The following is a 21,369-nucleotide window of genomic DNA, read 5'->3' on the forward strand; positions in this document are numbered from 1 at the left end:
AACATCTTCTCGATGTCCACCCTATTATAATTTTAAAGACCTCTATCAGGTCACCCCTCACTCTTCTCTTTTCTGGAGAAAAGAGCCCCAGCCTGTTCAGTCTTTCCTGTTGCTTTGCCTGTGCGACAAAGCAAAGTGTAGAAGGAAGATAGCAGTGCAATCTCCATCTGTGAGGTCAAGCTCATTCGTAATTTAATAAACATGCCCTAGCTCCATGAAATGGGAGATGGAGAGAGACAGAGAGTGGCGGTAAGCTCCGGGAACTCCTTGGTGAAGGCCTACAAGATCCTCCATTGGAGGGAAAGGGGCTTCTCTCCCTCCAGTTGGCCCAAAAGGCCTCAATCTCAGCCGAGCCCTTCAGTGGGAGGCTTCCTTCTGAGTCTTCAGCGTGCTTCTGTCCCTTGGCGGTCCCTCGCTGCCCCTCCTGGTCCTGCCGAGGCGTGCCCGCAGCAGCACCACCGAGATTCCCTGCCTTCGCACTGGTGGACTTCACCTTGATGGCAGGAATCTCGCCAGGAACAACGACGTTAGCAACATTTATATAGCGCCTTTAACAGCGCAAAACATCCCAAGGTGCTTCACAGGAGCGTTATCAAACAGGATGTGCTACTGGGCCACATTGGAACAGCTGAACAGATGACCAAAAGCTTTGTCAAAGAGGTAGGTTTTAAGGAACATCTTAACTAGAGAGGTGGAGAGGTTTAGGGAAGGAATTCCAGAGCTTAGGGCATGAGCAGCTGAAAGCACAGCCGCCAATGGTGGAGCGATTAAAATCAAGGATGCGCAAGAGACCAGGAGCCCGCCGTGCATATATAATGAGCCTCGATCTAGGAAAGTGGGTCAGGGCCGGGGCCGAAAGTGGAGGAGTGGGCGGAGGTCCAGCTCTCACTGGAATATTGCTCCAAGGAGGAGCATACCCCTCATATTCTTTAAAATGGAACCTTTATGAATTGTACAATCAAACAGGAAAGAAGAGTTCTGTTCTGGAGTTGGTGTTTTACATCCTAACTATCAGTGTGTCTGCTTGGCTCAGTTGGTCGTACTCTCATGTCTAGGTCAGAAGATTGTAAGGTTCAATTGTCACACCAGGGGTGGGAGGAGCTTGTAATCCATGGCTGCATTGATGGAGGTGCTGCCCTTTGGATGAGATGTTAAATCCAAGATCCTATTTGCCTGTTCAGATGCATGTTTAAAATCCCTTGGCATTTATTCCAAAAAGCGCTGGGAAATCTCCTGGTGTTAAAAAAAAAGAAAATGCTGGAAACAGTCAGCAGGTCAGGCAGTATCTGTGGAGAGAGGCAGAAGCAAGTTAAAGTTTCACGTTGCTATAACCCTTCCCCAGCTTTCCAGCAGCTGCATAGAAACATAGAAACATAGAAGATAGGAGCAGGAGTAGGCCATTCGGCCCCTCGAGCCTGCTCCGCCATTCAATGAGATCATGGCTGATCATCCAAATTCAGTACCCTGTTCCTGCCTTCTCCCCATATCCCTTGATCCCTTTAGCCTTAAGAAATATATCTAACTCCTTCTTGAATATATTTAATAAATTGGCCTCAACTGCCTTCTGTGGTAGAGAATTCCACAGGTTCACCACTTTCTGGGTGAAGAAATTCCTCCTCATCTCTGTCCTAAATGGCTTACCCCTTATCCTTAGACTGTGACCCCTGGTTCTGGACTCCCCCGCCATCGGGAACATCCTTTCTGCATCTAGTCTGTCTAGTCCTGTTAGAATTTTATAAGTTTCAATGAGATCCCCTCTCATTCTTCTAAACTCCACCGAGTATAAGCCTAATTGACCCAATCTCTCTTCATACGTCATTCCTGCCATCCCAGGTATCAGTCTGGTGAATCTTCGCTGCACTCCCTCCATGGCAAGAACATCCTTCCTCAGATAAGGTGACAAAAACTGCACACAATACTCAAGGTGCGGTCTCACCAAGGCCCTGTACAACTGTAGCAAGACATCCTTGTTCCTGTACTCGAACCCTCTCGCTACGAAGGCCAACGTACCATTTGCCTTCTTAACCGCCTGCTGCACCTGCATGCTTACCTTCAGTGACTGGTGCACAAGGACACCCAGGTCTCGTTGCACTTCCCCTTCTCCCAATCTATTGCCATTCAGATAATAATCTGCCTTCCTGTTTTTGCCACCAAAGTGGATAACCTCACATTTATCCACATTATACTGCATCTGCCATGCATCTGCCCAATCACCCAACCTGTCCAAATCATCCTGGAGTTTCTCGGCATCCTCTGCAGGATTGCAGAGACTTGAGCACAAAATCCGCGCTGTCCCCCCAGTTGCAGCACTGAGGGAGTGCTGCACTGTCTGAGGTGCCGTCTTTCAGGTGCGACGTTAAGCCGAGGCCCCGTCTGCTCTCTCGGGTGGACACAAACGTTCCCCCTGGCACTATTTTGAGTCCTGGCCAATAATTACCCTTCAGCCAAGATTACTAAAACAGATTATCTGTTCATTATCACGTTGCTGTTTGTGGGAGCTTGCTGTGCGCAAATTGGCTGCCGCGTTTCCCACAGTACAACAGTGAGGACACTCCAAAAGCGCTTCATTGGCTGTAAAGCACTTTGGGAGGTCCTAAGGTCATATGAGGTGCTATAGAAATGCAAGTTTTCTTTCTTGTGCATTCTCCAGGTGTCCTTGTCAACACACCTCCTCAACAAGAGCCACACCCAAAAAAAAATACAGATCAACTGCTCATTCATCTCATTGCTGTTTATGGGACAATGCTGGTGCAGAATGGCTGCCGCGTTGGACTACCTACCAATGGTCACTGCGCTCTGAAACAATAATTCACTGTGTGAAGAGCTGTGAGATGTTTTGGCAATGTAATGAGGTGCTCTACAAGTGTAATTACTTTATACGGCTACGCTGCCATCAGTGACGTTTGTGTTGCCAAAGGAACCTACAGAAAAGCCATCGGACCAAACTGGCTGTATGAGAAAGGAACGGAACATTTCCTTCAGGATTTCATGTTGCTTACAGCCGCAAGTGGACCCTGCCATTGACGGCATTGCCTTCAGCCGTCTAGGCCCAAAGCTTTGTAATTCTCTCCCTAAATTATCCGTCTCTCCACCTCTCCTTTTAAGACGCTGCTTAAAACCTATCTCACCTGTCCTAATGTCTCAGTATCAATTTTTGTCTAATTACATTCATGTGAAGCGCCTTGGGATGTTTCGCTACATTAAAGACGCTGTATAAATGCAAGTTGTTGCTGTGACAAGGAACAAGGATGTCTTGCTGCAGATGTACAGGGCCTTGGTGAGACCGCATCTTGAGTATTGTGTGCAGTTTTGGTCGCCTTATCTGAGGAAGGATGTTCTTGCCATGGAGGGAGTGCAGCGAAGATTCACCAGACTGATACCTGGGATGGCAGGAATGACGTATGAGGAGAGATTGGGTCGATTAGGCTTATACTCGGTGGAGTTTAGAAGAATGAGAGGGGATCTCATTGAAACTTATAAAATTCTAACAGGACTAGACAGACTAGATGCAGGAAGGATGTTCCCGATGGCGGGGGAGTCCAGAACCAGGGGTCACAGTCTAAGGATAAGGGGTAAGCCATTTAGGACAGAGATGAGGAGGAATTTCTTCACCCAGAGAGTGGTGAACCTGTGGAATTCTCTACCACAGAAGGCAGTGGAGGCCAATTCATTAAATATATTCAAGAAGGAGTTGGATATATTTCTTAAGGCTAAAGGGATCAAGGGATATGGGGAGAAGGCAGGGACAGGGTACTGAATTTGGATGATCAGCCATGATCTCATTGAATGGCAGAGCAGGCTCGAGGGGCCGAATGGCCTACTCCTGCTCCTATCTTCTATGTTTCTATGTGACACAATTTTAATATCCTCATCCTTGTTTTCCAATCCCTCCATGGCCTCGCCCCCTCCCTATCTCTGTAACTCCTCCCGCCCTCACCCCCCCAGATCTCTGTGTTCCTCTAATTCTGGCCTCTTGAGCATCCCTGATTTTCATCACTCCACCATTGGCGGCCGTGCTTTCAGCTGCCGAGGACCTAAGCTCTGGAATTCCCTCCCTGAACCTCTCTGCCTCGCTCTCCTCCTTTAAGACGCTCTTTAAAACCTACCTCTTTGTCATCTGCCCTAATATCTCCTTATGTGGCTCGGTGTCAAATTTTGTTTTGAGAATACTCCTGTCAAGCGCCTTGGTACCACGTTAAAGACGCTATATAAATGCAAGTTGTTGTTGATGATGCTGTTGTTGAATTTGGGATACACTATAGCTGGCATCTGTCCACATGAGCGCAGAGTCTGCTTTGTAGACCAACAGAGTGAATTTATTGGAAATACAGCCATTCCACCTAAATTTAATTTGTTCCTTTCACTATAAATCATTTTAATGCACAAATTTTACTTTGACATAATTGAATGTCTGGTCGATGCCTTTTATTTCCTATAAGTGCTGTGCGGGTTATCAGAATCTCATATATTTCTTTGGGCTGACTTCAAAACAAAGAACACGCTTATGAATAGCTTTAATATTCATGGGCTCCCAGCCGAGCCGTGGCAGTTGTAGGGATAGCTTCATCAAGCCAGCGACTGCCTCAAGGGGTCTGGCCTGCGAACAAAAAAACCCGTGAGCACTGTACATCACAGGTCACCCAGGCCGAACATCGAGCTGCTCTTAGAGTGGGCGCTGCATCGGTTCACTCGCTACCTAACGCCTGGCATTAGCGATGAATGGCTTGGCGTGCATTTCATTCACCTTTTCCTTCTGCATCATTCCTGTCACAAGCTTTTGTTGAGCTTCTCTGAGTTCTGGAGATGTCAATCGTGCAGTAATTGTACACTGACAGCTCTCTGAAATTCAGGAAAATGGGATATAATAGCCTGACCTATTTTTTTTTCTTAGTCAAGCGTGAATGGACCTGCTATTGTCCCTGTCTCCCTATAGATCCTTACGTCTCCAGCTGATAAGAGAGATTTTAATGGCGGATTTTAACACTACAGACCCAGAATTAATGTTTTATTCAGTGGGACAGCATACAAATATGTTGAATTGGAATTCAGAAAATTTCCCAGTGCATCTTCTCCTGTAGTCAGCATTGAAATGCCAGGGCACATTGCTTCCCCCACTCCATGCCTCAGCGATATTGGCCAGTGAGTAGTTGATGCAGGAAGGTCCCATGTTGGACACAAGGAAAGGCTTGGCTCAGTTAGTAGCACTCTCTAGGTGGGAGGGGCTAGGAGTGAACCAGGTATGACTGGTTGCCTAATTGCAGCTGGGTGTTGGAGGGAGTTTTGTAAAAAGTTGGTGGAGGGCTTTGGGGCATTGTTTTCAGGTTTTAGGGCCTTTTTGGCCCACAAAAACAGCCAGATGGCTGCTGAGGGGTCTGGAGTGCCGGACCCCTCAGAGGACAATATTCCCGAGAGGAATTTAATTAGGGAAGAAACTGTGGTGGGAAGGGGGAAAAAAAGGCCCAAAGATTTGGGCCGGGACCTCAGGAGGTTTGGTAAAGAAAATACGGTGGTGGTGCAATGTGAAGATAAGAAGATTCGAGCCTGGGATATAATCCAGGCGGTTCATGAGGACTGTGGTGAGGGAAGCTGTTTTGCCTGCCGACCAAAACCAGTGGCCGTGAGGAGGTGGAAAAACTGCTGCTCAGTCTGAAAGTTGGGGAGAAATTCTTGGAGGTGAATCTGCTATATTCAGAGGAGGTGATGGTTTCATTTTTGAACTTGCCTGTGTACATCGAGGACGAAGTGCTGAGCAAAAAGTTGGAGTCGTGGGACATTAAAATCTGTTCCGAAATAAAGAGGTACTATCCGGGAACACGGGTAGCAGACGGAACCCGGTATGTAAAGGTACGGTTCCCAGAGGGGGTGAGGTCTTTGCCGTACAGTATGAAGTGCGAGACACTGGAAGGAGTGCAGTACTTTCGTGTGCTGCACGATAACCAAGTAAAGGTGTGTTACTATTGTCTGGGACTTGACCATCTCGTAAGAAACTGTCCTGATTTGTATTGCTACAATTGCGGTGAGTCGGGACCTATCGCACGGAGCTGCAAGGCAGAGAGCTGTGGGGTGTGTCGTAAAGGCCCCACCCGCTGATTGTGTGTGGCAGAATGGAGCGAAATGAGTGATGAGGAGGAGAGAAGGAGCAGGAGAGGAGTGTGGAACGGCCGGAGGTGCGGTGCAGTCGGAGGACACAGCCGGTAAAATGAAGGAAAAAGGAGCACAGGAAGAGGCAGAGGATGGCGGATCGGAGATTGAGATGGAGATGGCGGTAAACAAGGCGAGTGCTATGGAGGGGAACAAAGACAGCAGCGGGCAGCGAGGGTCGAGTGCAGACTCGAGCCTTAGTGCAAGTTCGGCTCCCCCTGGGGAGTCTGGTGTCTGCGGGGGGAGAGGAGGCAGGAGCGGGGTGTGTGGCGGAAGTGAGTGCTCCGGGGAGAGGTGGGGAGTTGGATATTTTGGGGAGCGGGAGGGGGCAGGGCGGGGAGAGGGTGCAGGAGGCAGGAGCCTTAAAGGGACAGCAGAATGGGATCGGCGAGATAGAGACGTCAGAAGGGAACAATTTAGGTGCGCCATTGTCCCATGGAGTGAGGGAACAAGGTGCAAGGGTCAGAGGTGGAGACGTGGCCGAAGGGGGCGGCACAGTGGGAGAAACTGCGATAGCAGGAAGACTCTCTGTGGGAGATGAAGTATCTGACGGGGAGCAGGATTATGTATCGGACGGGGAGCAGGCACAGGGGTTGCAGAAGAGCTTGAGTGTGAGGAATTAGAGGGGGACAGAGACATGGAAGTCGGGGATGGGGTGGCATCATGTAGAAAGGGAAAGGTTAGTGAGGGGCAGAAGGAGGGAGAAAGGGCAGCTCCTGGGTCCAAACTTAAGGCAAGGAAGAGGCTGAAACAGCAGGGAGGGGTCAACCAGGAGGGGAAAAAGAGCCGGAGGCTGCAGGAAAAAGCAACAGCTGCCCGAAAAGTTGAGAAGGAGCATGAGAGGAGGGAAGAGCCAGAGATTAAATGATGGGGAGATTATTGGGCATACTTCCCTTCTTTGGAGCCATGATTACATTGGTCTCAATTAATGTGAACGGACTGAGGGGTGAGAAGAAATTGCAGCAGTTGTTGCAGGGTTTTAAAGGCATGGACTTGTTGTGTCTGCAAGAAACCTTTTGGGATGAGGATATTCTAGAAAGAGTTCAGAAGGTTTGGAAGGGAGAGGTGTTTGCAAGTTGTGCAAACAATAACCGTAGAGGAGTGGCTGTTTTGGTGAGTCCGTCCATAGAAGAGAACGTTGCCTTGGTGGACAAGGACACTGAGGGGAGATTTTTACGGCTAAGGGTAAAATTGGAGGGATTTAATCGTGATCTCTTTAATATCTATGCACCGAACGACCATTGCAAGCGTCGCGAGTTTTTTCGAGGGTTATTCACTGAAGTGGCAGAGGTGGAAAATCCTTGTATAGTGGGGGATTTTAATGTATTTTTATCTTGGATGGACATTTCAGCCCAGATGACCTTTAAAGATGATAACTCCAGAGGGATGATTGTAAAAATGATGGCAAGTTTAAATTTGAGAGACTTATGGAGGGACCGGAACCCCATAAAAAGGGAGTTCTCCAGAGCAGGTTGGGTGGGTGATGTTTTAAAACAGAGCCGAATAGATTTTGTGTTAATGTGGGAAGGGTTAAGTTCGGAGGTGATGGAGATTTATTATAAAAAAGTATTTTTTAGTGATCACTCGGCTTTGGTTCTTAGAATTAGGAACAGCAGAGTTAAGATCGGTTCAGGGGTGTGGATTTTAAACAATCAATACCTGAAGGAAAGTGCTTATAAAGAAGGGATTATAAATATAATAAAGAATGCTCGGAAGGAACTTTTGTTCTTGAAAGAAAGAAGAGTTTGGTGGGACAATTTCAAATATGAGGTAAAAGTTTTTTCGGTACGTTATGGGAAAAAGAGGGCGGCAGCTAACCGGCATCGAGAAGAGAATATAAACAAAAGGTTTACGGATGTTTGTAAAGCAGTTGATGGAGGGGATAAGTGAGCTGAGACTAAGTTCTGGGTGCTAAAGGAAGAGTGGGAATTATTGCAAGCTGAAAAATGCAAGGGGGCCATTCTCCGTGCAAAGGCTAGAGATGCATTGGAGGGCGAAAGATGCACTAGATATTTTCTAGAGCAAGAGAAGCTGCGACAGAGATTATCATTAATTGAGGAGTTGAAGGTTGGGGAGAAGATCATTCATGAAAGTGAGGAGATTTTGGAGGCAGCTAGCAGCTTTTGTCAAGAGCTATATACAAAAGAAGACATTTCCAATTTGGAGATGGAGAAGGTTACTGCTTTTATTGAAAAGGGTTTAAAGGAGGATGAGAGAAGCATGTGTGATAAAGAAGTAGGATTAGCGAAATAAAAATAGCAATAAGTGGAATGAAGGGGGGGAAAAGCCCAGGGTCCGATGGACTAAGTGCAGAATTTTATAAGGAATTTTTTGAGATTTTAAGTCCATTGCTCTTGGGGGTTTTTAAGGAAATTAAAATTGAGAGAAGCCTGGCCCCATCTATGAGGAGAGGTATCATAAGCTTAGCTTATATAAAAATACAGGGGATAGACGGGATCTGAAGAATTGGAGGCCCATCACACTATTAAATGTGGATTATAAGATCTTGGCGAGGGTTATGGCAAATCGTTTGAAGGAGGTGTTACCGGAGATAGTTTGGCCCTCTCAGTCCTATGGAGTCATAGGCCGGGACAACGCAGACTCTGTGGTCTCAATCCGAGATGCGATAGAGCTCATGGAAGAGAGTGGGAGGGAGGGTTATGTATTAAAGATAGATCAAGAGAAAGCCTTTGATAGGGTCTCTCATGAGTTTTTATTGAAGGTTTTGGAAGCATTTGGTTTCAAGGAAAATTTTATTCAGTGGATAAGGATTTTTTATTCAAATATATTTAAACATAGAAACATAGAAGATAGGAGCAGGAGTAGGCCATTCGGCCCTTCGAGCCTGCTCCGCCATTCAATGAGATCATGGCTGATCATTCAAATTCATTACCCTGTCCCTGCCTTCTCCCCATATCCCTTGATCCCTTTAGCCTTAAGAAATATATCCAACTCTTTTTTGAATATATTTAATGAACTGGCCTCCACCGCCCTCTGTGGCAGAGAATTCCACAGGTTCACCACTCTCTGGGTGAAGAAATTCCTCCTCATTTCAGTCCTAAATGGCTTACCCCTTATCCTTAGACTATGACCCCTGGTTCTGGACTCCCCGGCCATCATAAACATCCTTCCTGCATCTAGTCTGTCCAGGCCTGACAGAATTTTATAGGTTTCGATGAGATCCCCTCTCAATCTTCTAAACTCCAGTGAGTATAAGCCCAATCGACACAATCTCTCCTCATACATCATTCCTGCCATCCCAGGTATCAGCCTGGTGAATCTTCGCTGCACTCCTTCCATGGCAAGAACGTCCTTCCTCAGGTAAGGCGACCAAAACTGCACATAATACTCAAGGTGCGCTCTCACCAAGGCCCTGTACAACTGTAGCCAGACATCCTTGTTCCTGTACTCGAACCCTCTTGCTACGAAGGCCAACATACCATTTGCCTTCTTAACCGCCTGCTGCACCTGCATGCTTACCTTCAGCGACTGGTGCACAAGAACACCCAGGTCTCTTTGCACTTCCCCTTCTCCCAATCTATTGCCATTCAAATAATAATCTGTGTTAAAGCTGTGTTAAATGTAATCGTTTTTTATCTAAGTATTTTCTGATACAGAGATCAGTGAGACAGGGTTGTCCCCTGTCCCCATTGCTGTACACATTGGAAGCAGAACCATTAGGTTACATGATGCGAAAGAAACAAGGTGTAGTTGGGATTGTGGTACCCAGTTCCGGGCTGGTGTCGGTGATACACCAATATGCAGATGACACAACCTTAACATTGAGAAATGGGGAGTCAGTGAGGAAAGCTATCGAGGTAGTGGAGGAATATTGCAGAGCTTCAGGTGCCAGAGTGAATTATAGTAAGTCCCAATGCCTGGTTGCAGGGAAGGGTAGGGGGGAATGGTTGGGGGTATGTCCCTTTAAGGTGGTGGAGGTTTTGGAAGTTCTGGGGGTGCATATGGGGTGCAAGAAAGACAGGGAAGAAGTGGATCGATTAAATTGGGAACCGAAGGTTATGAAAATTAAAAAGATTTTGGGAAGCTGGGAAAGAAGGTGGTTGAAAGTGCAAGGAAGAGCGACAGTGGTGTCTGCTCTCTTGCTATCTAAGCTATGGTACTTATTGACAGTGGAGGATATTCCTGAGTGGGCAGAAAAGTCCATCCGAGAGGCTTGTGTGAGGTTTTTATGCGAAGGGAAACCAGCCTTGGTGGCTTACAATACCATCATTGGACGGAGAAATCAGGGAGGACTCAACTTCCCAGATATTGATTTGAAGAAAAAATCCTTTAGAATCAAAAGGGTGAAGAGATTTCTTCAGAAGTCAAATACAAGTTTTTGGAAGAGTTGTTTTGAGCATTTTTTTAAATGAAGTGGGATAGGAGGGCAGGGGATATTGTATATGGAATACAATAATATATTTTTGAAATCGATTAAACTTCTCCCTAGGTTTTATAAGGAGGTTGTAGAGACTTGGGCTCAATTTTTAAAAAGTGTGCAGTTTATGCCCAAGGGGGCTAAGGAATTTTTAGAACAGCCCTTATTTTTGAATAGGTGGGTCAACATCGAAGGAGAGGTTTTATTTAATCAAGCTTTTATAAAAGCTGGGATTATATCTGTGAAAGATGTATTATACGAGGTGATTCCAGGTTGGTTGCCGGAAGCGAAAGTGAGGGACATGGGCCTAGAAATTCAGTGGGCTGCGCCACCAGTTAGCGCCCAAAGAGGGCACTCAGTGGCTTTAGCGCCACTGGCCACGCCTCCCGCGATATTTAGCGGGGCGCTAATGGCGGCGTTAGCTTGTAGCGCTGCGCCGCCACCGATGACGTCATTGGTGTGCGCAGCGCCCCGCTCCCGCCCCGATCGCGATATTTGGTCGCACCCGCCTCTGTAATGCCGGTCGCAAATCGCGACCGGTTCACTGGGCCTACCTGTGGCGGTAGTGGCGCAAATTAAGGTGGAGGTGCGGGGCGGCCATTTTTTCCGGTGGCCGCCTGCCAGCACCTCCTCGCGCCGCCCTCCCCGGCCTCCTGATCCACCCCCCGGGCAGTGCCGGCTGTGTCCCAAAAGCCCGGCACTTCTCCTCGGTGTCGGGCTCTTTTGCTGGCACTCGCGATCGGTGATCGCGCTGGTGCAGGCCCCTCCCCCTTAAGAAGGGGAGGAAGGCCTGCAGTACAGCAGCGCACCGTGCCACAGCATGTGGCGCTGTGGCACGTAGCGCGGCGATATTCGGTTTGAGCGCCCCAAGCGGGACGCGGGGAGCCTCGAGCAGTGCCCCGAGTCCCTCTTGGGGCGCTCCCACTGAATATCGGGAGGGCGCAAGCGGCTCTGGCCGGAGCGCAAATTCCGGCGCCCAGGCGAGCTTGGCTCTCCAAACGCGGCGCCACCGAATTTTTAGCCCATGGTGTGGGAGGAGGCTCAGTAGGTAGAAGGAAAAGCAATAGGAATCATGTATGAGAAGATTGTGAGGGCAATGCCACAGGATTGGATGGAAGAAATAAATGCGGAAATCTCCAAAGGAAGTAAAATGCGTCCTGCTTTTCCAAGCTTTGTACTGGAGAAAGGGGGAGACTTAGTCCAATTTGACAACTGTAATAGTCGAGATTTCTATGAGGTATTCAGAGAATGGAGATTCAAGACACCTGCTGGTCAGGAGTTTTGGCAGAGTATATACCCACAGCTGGACTTCAACAGGATTTGGAAGGGAGTGTGGGCGAATTTTAAATGTCCAGAATGGATTGAACTGGATTTCAAATTGGCTCATAACCGGATTTTTACCATGATGGTCTTATGCAAGATTGGACGAGTGGAGGCGGCAACTTGCCCAATGTGTGGGACACAGGATGAGACTCTGTCCCATTTACTGGTGTTATGTTTGCAGTTAAATGACTTTAAGTACTATGTTCGACAGTTGTGTGAAGCTTTTTTGCTGGGTGGGGACCGAACAGCGAGAATGGGAATCCCGTGGGACTCAATTTTGAGATGGGGATTGCAGTAGAGTCTGCCAGAGTCTAGTGGAGCGGCAATTAACTTAATGTTTAGTTTGGCTAGATTCGTGATTGTGCAAAGAAGGAATGCTCTGTTTTTTAAGGGGAGGAGAATCAATCTAAAAGAGTATTTTAAGTATAAGCTAAAAGATCATTATAAGGCTCTGGATGTTTTATTCAGAAAGGAATTTAAGGACAGTATTTTACAACCAATTTTTAAAGTACAATTGGTTAATATATGTTACAGGTGACAAATTAAACTTCAGGTTTTGATGTTAAAATGTGGTGGCGGAATGGCTGTGCAGGGCGGTGGAATTGATTTGTATCATACAATGCAATGATCACGATGCTGTAAATGTTCTTAATGTTCAATAAAGTATAATAATAAAAAAATTAAAAAAAGTGGGTAGCACGATTGGCTCTGAGTCAGAAGGTTGTGGGTTCAAGTCCCCACTCCAGGGACTTGAGCACATAAATCTAGGCTGACCCTCCCAGTGCTGTGTGGAGGGAGAGCTACACTGTCGGAGGCGGCGTCTTTCAAATCAGACGTTAAACCCAGGCTCCGTCTGCCCTCCCAGGTGGATGTAAGCGATCCCACGGCACTATTTCGAAGAAGAGCAAGGGAGCTCTCCCCGGTGTCCTGGCCAATATTTATCCCTCAATCAACATCACTAAAATGATCTCATTGCTGTTTGTGGGAGCTTGCCGTGCATAAATTGGCCACTGTATTTCCTACATTACAGTGACTATACTACAAAACGTAAAGCAATTTGGGATTACCTAAACACTCACTCAGTACTGCACTGGAGTATCAGTCTCGATTTTGTGTTCTCAAGACTGAGCGGCAAGAGTGCTACCCACCGAGCCATGGCTGACGTCTCTAATGGAGCACCCTAGCCAATACGTTAAGCTATTTTTAATTTTTCGAGTTTGAACTCCACAGCGTACCTATTTTTTTACAGCAGGATCCCTGCCCAGAAGTCAGCCTGATTGACAGGCTTGGCTTCCAGTCGGGCAGGGAGCAGGTAAGGAAGCCTGCAGCTGCTAGTGGAAGCGTTGGGGGGGAGGGTACGATCCGCAATCCCTGGGGAAGGGTCTGATCACCAACACCAGAGGTGGCGGGGGGGGGGAATCCAACCCCAGGGGGTTCCGATCGTGTGGGGTGGGTGTTATGATCCCGATCAGGAGTCCGATCTCGGGGGAGTCTGATTCCCCAACCCCGGGTGTGGTCCGATCCCCAACCCCGGGGGGTCTTTGTACGGGAGGGAGAGGTGACTAAAGTAGCGGACAGGGGAATGTCTATGGATACTTAACATCTGTGGTCGGGAAATTGCTAGAGTCTATAATTAAGGATAGGGTGACTGAACACCTCAAAAATTTTCAGTTGATCAGAGAGAGTCAGCATGGATTTGTGAAAGGTAGGTCATGCCTGACAAACCTGATTGAATTTTTTGAGGAGGTGACTAAAGTAGTGGACAGGGGAATGTCTATGGATGTTATTTATATGGACTTCCAGAAGACATTTGATAAAGTCCCACATAAGAGACTGTTAACTAAGGTAGAAGCCCATGGAATTGAGGACAAATTATTGACCTGGTTAGGAAATTGGCTGAGCGGCAGGAGACCGGCAGTGGGGATAATGGGTAGGTACTCTAATTGGCAGGATGTGACTAGTGGTGTCCCGCAGGGACCTGTGTTGGGGCCTCAACTATTCACAATATTTATTAATGACTTAGATGATGGCATAGAAAGTCATATGTCCAAATTTGCTGATGACACAAAGATAGGCAGCATTGTAGGCAGTGTAAATGGAAGCATAACATTACAAAGAGTAAATGAATGGGCAAAACTGTGGCAAATGGATTTCAATGTAGGGAAATGTGAGGTCATTCACTTTGGAACTAAAAAAGCTGGAACTATATTTTCTAAATGGTGAAAAGCTAAAAACAGTGGATGTCCAAAGAGACTTGGGGGTCCAAGTATATAGATCATTAAAATGTCATGAACAGGCACAGAAAATAATCAAAAAGGAAAGATATATTCACCTTGGAGGGAGTGCATCGTAGGTTTATCAAAATGAAACCAGGGCTTCAAGGGTTAAGTTACGAGGAGAGATTACACAAATTAGGGTTGTATTCCCTAGAATTTAGAAAGTTAAGGGGTGATCTGATCAAAGTTTTCAAGATATTAAGGGGCACAGATAGGGTGGATAGAGCAAAACTCTTTCCGCTGGTTGGGGATTCTAGGACTAGGGGCATTGTCTAAAAATTAGAGCCAGACCATTCAGGAGTGAAATTAGGAAACACTTCTACACACAAAGGGTGGTAGAAGTTTGGAACTCTCTTCTGCAAATTGATGCTAGATCAATTGCCAATTTTAAATCGGAGATTGATAGCTTTTTGTTCACCAAAGCTATTAAGGGATATGGGTCAAAGGCGGGTAAGTCGCAGATCAGCCATGATTGCATTGAATATCGGAACAGGCTCAAGGGGCTGAATGGCCCACTCCTGTTCCTATGTCTGATGGGGAGTTGGGGAGCTTAGGGGACCGAGTGTCGGGGGGGGGCGCACTCCTCCTCCTCTTGGCCCACAAGCAGTGCTATAAAGGCACTTATATTTTCCCCAAAGCTGTCCTCGCCTCCCTTGAGCTGTCGGGTTTCCTGAGGGTTGTGAAATCCAGTCGGCCATTGTAAAATCCAAAAAACAGGCTCACTCAGAGGCGACTAACCTCATTAAAATATTTAAATTGCCAACCCGCCTCTTGGAGCTTCCGTTAAACCAGGCGGGTTGGAGGCGCGTTGGGGGTCGGGTTTGAGATTTTTTAAAACATCTCATCCGACCCCAACCCACCCGTTTTTGGGGGTTAAAATTCATCCCATCGCTTTAGGTTGTTGACCTTTTGTCAGAACTGGCAAAAGTTAGAGATGTAACAGGTTTTACGCAAGTACAGAGGCAGGGAAAGGGGAGAGGGTAGGAAAGAACAAAAGGGAAGGTCTGTGATAGGGTGGAAGGCAGGAGAGATTAAATGACAAAAGAGATGATGGCGCAAGGCAAAAGGGGGTGGGAATGGGACAAGTTAAGAAACAGAAAGATGGGCCTAGAGGAGGTGTAAACAGCAACAGCAGAACCATGACAACTGCTGCCAAAAAAATGGGGGCAGAGGTTATAATCTGAAATTGTTGCACTCAATGTTGAGTCCGGAAGGCTGTAAAGTGTCTAATTGAAAGATGAGGTGCTGTTCCTCGAGCTTCCATTGAGCTTCATTGGAACAGTGTAGGAGGTTGAGGACGGAGAGGTCAGAGTGAGAATGGAGCGGAGAATTAAAATGGCAAGCGCCAGGAAGCTCAGGGTCATGCTTGCAGGCTGAACAGAGGTGTTCAGCAAAGCGATCACCCAATCTGTGATTGGTCTCCCCAATGTAAAGGAGACCGCACCGTGAGCAGCGAATACAGGAATCGGGGAGGGAGGAAATGTAATCAAGGTAGCCATTCTTATATTCATTAATAAACAGACATTCTTATTATGAACACAGCTAGCTTTTGCTAGACACTTTTATTGAGCACATGTGGACTAGGTACAGTATCTGTAGAGGCATCCATCTTGACTGCTGCCTTGTGGGTAGCCTAGTGCCTCATGGGTAATGTAGTCTTAATATACATACAGCTGGGTAGTGTAGTCTTATATACATACAGCTATATACAGCTCTACGGCTCCACCTAGAGTCCACTATAGAATGACATGTTATTGATCATTACAGCTATGGGGGTCAGTGGGCTTGTAGTAGATATTGGTTGAGAGGATATCCCCAGAAATGGAGATAGAGAAGTTGAGGAAGGGAAGGGAATAGTCGGAGATGGACTATGTGAAGGCGAGGGAGGGGTGGAGATTGGAAGCAAAGTTGATAAAATAGTCCAGTTTGGGGCGAGATCAGGAAGCGGCACCAATACAGTCATCAATGTAGTGGAAAAAGAGGTGAGGGAGAGGACCTGTGTAGGACTGGAACAAAGAAAGGGAGGGGTGGAAATTAGTCGGAGATGGACCATGTGAAGGCGATTTTACCTATTTTAATCTTCAAGATGTGGATTGAGCTGCCAGGCATTCCAGCATCTCTCTTATTTCAGATTACCACCATTCTTTATATCTCGTGTGAATGAGCGCATTGGAAGCTGCCAACATGTGTCGTGTTTCAACTACTGTCCTAAATGATTATTACAAACTAAAGTTCTGTAGAAACATCTGCAGAACCACAAGCCGAGATCAGGGGATTCAGCGTGGCAGGCTGAATGAGAAGTGGTTGTGTGCACTAGAATTGCTTGGGACAAATAAATAATTGGACGAGGTAGGGAGCCAGCCGCACCACACATCACAGGCTGGGTTTGACAGCTCTCAGTCTGTGAAATGCTTCTTCACACAGTCCTGATGCAGCTGAACTCTCTTTAGCAGTCTGGGTCTGTCTACTTGCAAAGCAATCTGCAACATCACCTTTTACTTTGGGGATTTGTTTTTAGGGGGAGAAGGATTGTTTACACTTAGCGTTTCATTTTGGTTACGATTTATCTATTTTCCACAGCAAATTTTATTATATACTGATACTTGATGAATTATCCTTATTTGTTGCCGTGTTTTTTTATGTTTTTCAATGCAGTACAGGAAACTCTTTCTTATCCGGCACCGACGGGACCGGCGTGGTGCCGGTTGATCAAAAAGTCCGGATTACAGAGAGGTATACTTACTAAGGTACGAGAGCCCCGTACACGGCCACAGATCCAGGCGTCCCTGTTGCATGGCAACAGGTGCAGGAACCCCAGTTACACTTCCACAGATCCAGGAACGGCCACTAATATGAAGTAAAACTTACCTGAACCTACTCCTGAATTTTGCCGGTTAAGAGAGATTTCTGGTTATTTAGGTGCTGGTAAATCGAGAGTTTCCTGTATTTTGTTTGAAAAAGAAAGAACTAGCATTTCATGACCTTAGGATTTCCCAAAGCACTTTAGAGCCAATGATGTACTTTTTGAAATGTAGTCACTGTTGTAATCTAACAAATTAGCCCACAGCAATGTAATAATGATAAAGCCCCACAGCAATGTGATCATCTAAAATAAAAACAGAAAATGCTGGAAATACTCGGCAGGTCAGGCAGCATCTGTGGAGAGAGAAACAGAGTTAACGTTTCAGGTCGATGACCGTTCGTCAGACCCAGCCTGTGACGTGTGGTACGGCTGGCTTCCTGCCAGTCAGAACTGGTGAAGGGTCATCGACCTGAAACGTTAACTCTGTTTCTCTCTCCACAGATGCTGCCCTGACCTGCCGAGTATTTCCAGCATTTTCTGTTTTTATTTCAGATTTCCAGCATCTGCCGTATTTTGCTTTTGTAAATGTGATAATCTGAGTTTTTTTTTTTAAGGATCAATATTGGCCAGTACTCTAGGAAAAACTCCCCTGCTCTTCCTTGAAGTCATGCTTTCACGTCCACCTGAGAGGGCAGACGGGCCTCAGATTAATGTCTCATCTGAAAGACGACATGTGAAGTAGCAGCCCAGGTTTTCTACTCAAGCCTCTGGAGTGGGGCTTGAACCCACAACCTTCCTGATTCAGAGGCAAGAGAGCTACCGACTGAGCCAAGGCTGGCACCCTCCCTTTTCAGTGCACTATTTTGTTTGGGTTGAAGTCATTACAGTCGTAAAATTTCAGAATTGCACTGCGCCACTGCAGTCAGTGAAGTGTGTCCTTGTTGTTATCCTCTGTCACTGACTCAGCATTGAATCACTGCCACATCATCTGTCAGTCCTCAATTGGCATTCCCAACAATTCTTTCGACAGGCTCCTGGGGGGGTTACTGATTGCTCCTTTCAGTCTGTCTTTCTACTTAATAGGGACCTTTATGTCCTGACCTATGAGTAAATATATAGAAGCACATTAACACATGCTGTAGCCCTGGGTATTCATTAACTGGACAAACTGTAAACATTTATTACTCCAGGAGCACAAGACTGTACACCCGCTGGCTAAACAATAAAAATGTCAAAATGATGCATTAGCTGCACTTCCGAGATACTTTGTTACGTTGCTTGGAAAGATGAAGCACCATTTGGAAGGAGTTATAGTCATAAGTGTAACAAAGGTTTTCAACATGCAAGTTGTAGGATTATTTATCAGATTTATTTTTAATATGTTGTACTGTTGATATTTTGCTTCTACTTTGTCCCCAATTAGCTCCCTCCCACTGCTGCTCAACACGATGGGTCTTCCTTCATCCAGCAGGAAGGTACAACCTGTGCTTCGAGCGCCTCCCATGGCTGCAGTCAGTACTGCCTCTTGATCGGCTGATGAGAGATGTAATTCCTGTAAGGGGCCGGGGGGACTCGGCTAGGATTGCCAAGTCTGGTTGGGGACATATTCTCAGAGGTTTCATCACATGACCTCCCGCCTCCGCCCGCCCAGCCCCCGCCCTCCCGCCATCGGTCGACCAACATGCCCATCCTCGCAGCGCCCCGCCTTCCCACAGCCAATTGGAAAGCCGATAGACTCTTCCTTACCCGATTGGACGAGTCTTGGCTCTCACTCAAGCGGTCTTTTCCCTCATCTCCAATATTTTTAGAACTAATAAATGGAAGTATTCAAAGAAAATGAAAATGATGAGGCTCAATTTTTCAATGCCCCTATGATTTGTCTCACAGCGATGTCCTGGAGATTCTTCATTAATTCCTGGAGACTCCAGGGCAATCCTGGAGGGTTGGCGACTGTAGACTACATCGCTCCTATTGTTTTCTCTCGTCCTTGAGCTCAGATATGCGGTTCCTTCAAGCAGGGAGGTGGGGGAACAGTTTCAATGCACCATTACTGTTCCATATCATTTTCATGGGCCACATGGAAGGACCAAGTCTATGGGACAATTGTGTGAGACTTTTATAAGCCTGTTATAAAACTAAACGAATAGCAAAGAAAGGATAGAACCACTCAGCGATGAAGGAGGGAGTCTGATAAGAACGAGGAGCAGGAGTAGGCCATGCGGCCCCTTGAGCCTGCTCCACCATTCAATAAGATCATGGCTGATCATCGACCTCAACTCAATTTACTTGGGTAAATCACAATCAGAGTGGATGAATTTGGTGATAGTAGGAATTCGGTGTAGAGGAGGAAGGAGGTTTCTCACATCTAAATCAAAAAGAGGACTCTAAGTTAAGTATCTAGATATCTAATATATAGTTTCTTTGTGTTTAGTGTCTCTGTGGTTCTTGTTAAACTGGAGTAAATTTTTGTCTTTTTTCTCTCTGAGTTAGGTCGGTGGGTTAAACTAAAGCTTAGTCAGTAGTCTATTAAATAGAGGCACGGCAGGGCACCTCAGTCCCGTGGAATGCACATCCTGTGCCAGGTGGGAAGTCCAGGAGACTTCTTATGTCCTGGACAACCTCATGTGCAGGAAGTGTCATCGGCTGGAGAAGCTCACGCTCCGGGTTTCGGAGCTTGAGCAGCGGCTGGCATCACTGCAGTGCATCCGTGAGGCTGAGAGCTCCATGGATAGCATGTTTCAGGAGGTGGTCACCCCACAGCTTAAGGGTTTGCAGGCAGAGAGGGAACAGGTGACCGCCAAGGAGGGCCAGGCAGGTCGTGCAGGAGTCCCCTGAGTGCATCTCGCTCTCCAACCGCTATTCTGTTCTGAATACTGGTGAGGGAAATGGTTCCTCTGGGGAGTACAGTCAGAGCCAAGTCCACGGCACCATTGGTGGCTCAGCTGTACAGGGGGAGGAGGAGGGTGGTCAGAAAAGCAATAGTGGTAGGGGATTGAATAGTTAGGGGAGCAGACAGGTGTTTCTGCGGCCGCAGACGTGACTCCAGGATGGTATGTTGCCTCCCTGGTGCCAGGGTCAAGGATGTCACTGAGCGGCTGCAGGTCATTCTGAGGCGTGAGAGTGAACAGCCAGAGGTCTTGGTCCCTATCGGTACCAATGACATAGGTAGAAAGAGGAATGAGGTCCTGCAGACAGATTTTAGGGAGCTAGGAAAGAGATTAATAAACAGGACCTCAAAGGTAGTAATCTCCGGATTACTCCTGGTGCCACGTGATCGTGAGTACAAAAATAGTGCAGGAGGGAGGGCTTTAGATTTCTTGGAAATTGGGACCGGTTCTTGGGGAGCTAGGACCTGTAGAAGCCGGACAGATTGCACCTCAACAGGGCTAGTGCTGTTGGGGAGGGTTTAAATTAGCTTGGCATGGGGGTGGGACCCTGAACGTCGATTCAGAAGGGAGTGAAGCAAAGCTGGAAATGGAAGGCAGTAAATTAGTAAGTGAGTTTGGAAAGCAGAGGAAACAAATGGGTTTGGCAGTGCTTAATGGTATATACTTCAATGCAAGAAGTCTAGTGAATAAGGCAGATGAGCTGAGGGCACAGATAGACATGTAGAAGTATGATATCATTGCTGACATGAATCTTGTCATTCACGGGAAATGACTTATGAAATAATACTGGGCGGCCTGCTGGTGGCGCTGTCCAGGGAGAGTATAAATACTCGGGCATGGGCCCAGCTTGCTCAGGACATTCTTTAACAGGAACTAGTGAAGGACACAACTAGATCTCCATGTTGTAAAACAGTTGATTAAAGCCTTGTTTAATACTCAGGCCAAGTGTCTAGTAGTTTGCTTACATCAATAGCTATTGCTGAAACATGGCTGAAAGAAGGCCAGGAATGGCAGCTCAACATCCCTGCATACAGGGTTTTCAGGTGAGATAGAGAGGGGGATAAAAAGGAGGGGGGGTCGCAATATTGCAACATTGGTTAAAGAAACAATTACAATTGGTACCGATATGGACCATGACCTCTGACTGTTACTAGGTGAGGAACGGCTGTTGCTGTCATATAACCCGGCACTAAGCTCATGGTCTACAGAGCAGCAGTGATACCCGCCCTGCTGTATGCCTCAGAGACATGGACCATGTACAGCAGGCACCTCAAAGCACTGGAGAGGTACCACCAACGCTGTCTCCGCAAGATCCTGCAAATCCATTGGCAGGATAGGCGCATCAACGTCAGTGTTCTTGCTCAGGCCAACATCCCCAGCATCGAAGCTCTGACCACGCTCGATCAGCTCCAATGGAGAGGTCACATTGTCCGCATGCCCGATACGAGACTCCCAAAACAAGCACTGTACTTGGTGCTCCGACATGGCAGGAGAGCCCCAGGTGGGCAGAGGAAACGCTTCAAGGACACCCTCAAAGCCTCCTTGAAAAAGTGCAACATC

General features: G+C 47.0%; 1 long non-coding RNA gene across 1 annotated transcript in view; it reads right to left on the reverse strand.

Annotated features, from left to right (window-relative positions):
- Positions 1-971: 971 nt before the first annotated feature.
- Positions 972-21,369, reverse strand: part of LOC147124012 (uncharacterized) — a 28,256-nt gene continuing 7,858 nt past the window's right edge. Inside the window, exon 2 of the long non-coding RNA XR_015079505.1 lies at positions 972-1,286. This is a non-coding gene — a long non-coding RNA (uncharacterized LOC147124012). The remainder of the gene's footprint in view (positions 1,287-21,369) is intronic.

The sequence above is a fragment of the Somniosus microcephalus genome, chromosome 1 (genome assembly GCF_052327205.1).
Source record: "Somniosus microcephalus isolate GS21.2 chromosome 1, FLI_Smic_1.0, whole genome shotgun sequence".
NCBI classification, from domain to species: domain Eukaryota; kingdom Metazoa; phylum Chordata; class Chondrichthyes; order Squaliformes; family Somniosidae; genus Somniosus; species Somniosus microcephalus.